Here is a 1,648-nt window from a genome sequence, read left to right on the forward strand (position 1 = left end):
GAGGGGGGCTGGGGTGCGAGCTCAGGCGCGCGCGTGGGTTGCACGCTTGGGGTGGGGGGGAGCGCTCGGGGTGCACGCTCGGGGTGCACGCTCGGGGTGCACGCTTAGGATGCGTGCGCAGGATATGAGGTCGGGGTGGGAGCTTGGGGTGCAGGCTGAGGGTGCATGTTGGGGTGCACGCTTGGGGCGCACGCTTGGTACGCTCAGGCTGCGAGCTCGAGGTTCTCTTGGGGCGCACAGTTGGGGTTCACGCTCGGGCTGCAGCCTTGGGCTGCGAGCTCAGGCTGCGAACTCGAGGTGCTCTTGGGGGTGCAGCCTCGGGGGTGCACGCTCAGGCTGCGAGCTCAGGCTGCGAACTCGAGGTGCTCTTGGGGTGCAGGCTGAGGGTGCGCGCTCAGGGCGTGCGCTTGGGCTGCGAACTCGGGCCGTGAGCTCGAGGTGCTCTTGGGGTGCAGGGTGCGCAGTCGACGGCGGGGGGGGGGGGGTCCCCCCTCCGGATGCGAGCCTGGGCTGCGAGCTCAGGCGGCGAGCTCGAGGTGCTCTTGGGGGTGCAGTCTCAGGGGTGCACGCTCAGGCTGCGAGCTCGGGGGTGCCCTCCGAGAGGCGGGGGGGGGTGGTGGCGGCGGGGCCCCTCTCCTGGGGGGGGCCCTGTGCCCCCCGCGTGGCGGTTTCCCCGCGGAAGGTTGTTTGTTTCAGGAAATGGCTTTTGCATGTGGCAGTTGTTACAGGAACGAGCGGCTCTGCCCGAGCGCGCCTGCGCCGAAGCGCGCGAAGGCGAGCCGGGAAGGGTGGCCAAGGGGCGCCGGGGTTGAACTTTGCGGGGGGGGACACACGACGATGACGACCTCCTGCCCCGGGAGGGGTTGAGGTGTGACATCCCTCGCAGGGGCTGTACCACGGCGGGGACACGGGTGACCTGCTCGCTCGTGGCACCCTGCTCGCTCCCAGCACGCTCCGACCCTGCGCCCTCCTCCCTGCCGGCCGCAGGGGTCCCGCTCCCCGTCGTCCCCCCCCCCCCGATGCCCTCCCCCTTGCCCGTTTTTTGCCAGTTCTCAGCTGCCCGCAGCGGTCGCGGGCAATGCCCACCCGGCCTCGGTGCCGTCCCCCGCGGCGGGGACTCCTCCGAAGGCTGCAGGTGCAGGGAGACGGATTGGGGGTTGTTTGTTTTTTTTTTTTTCCCCCTTAAATTCCATATTTAGCACGCTCCGGTCGAGCGGGGGTTCCCGGCGGCAGCTCCTGTTGCGTGAAAACTTCTGGCTTTGCCGTTGTCGCTAATGCACTAATTCCTGTGCCCTGGAAAACCCTGCTCCGGCCGGCTCTTCGCTTTCCAGCCACCTCGGAAGGGGAAATAAAAAAACCAGAGGAGAAAAGCGAGACAGAGAAGAGCATGGAAGTGTCAGGCTGCGAGATTTAAAGCAATTAGGGGAAATTACGCTCGAGGCGCTGGCAAGCAGAGAAATCGCCAGCGGCAGCTGCCGGGGTGTCGGGGAGATGCTGGTGGGCCAGGTCGGGTGGGAGCAGATGGAGACGTGAACCTCCCCCCCCCCTCGGCCTCCGTGGGCTCGTGGGGGTTTCGTGAGCGCTGGGGCCGGTGGCGGTGACTCAGCGGCGCGCGAATCCTGCCAGGGACTTGTCACCGCCCCCGGGC

The 1,648-nt window shown here is 68.0% G+C and overlaps 1 protein-coding gene across 3 annotated transcripts in view; it reads left to right on the forward strand.

Moving 5' to 3' along the window:
• The window catches only part of GSE1 (Gse1 coiled-coil protein), a 30,359-nt gene that overhangs the window by 2,994 nt on the left and 25,717 nt on the right, over positions 1 to 1,648 (forward strand). The gene's annotated exons all lie outside the window — the stretch shown is intronic.

Source organism: Haliaeetus leucocephalus, unplaced genomic scaffold (assembly GCF_000737465.1).
Source record: "Haliaeetus leucocephalus isolate CR32 unplaced genomic scaffold, Haliaeetus_leucocephalus-4.0 Scaffold668, whole genome shotgun sequence".
In the NCBI taxonomy this organism is placed as follows: Eukaryota; Metazoa; Chordata; class Aves; order Accipitriformes; family Accipitridae; genus Haliaeetus; species Haliaeetus leucocephalus.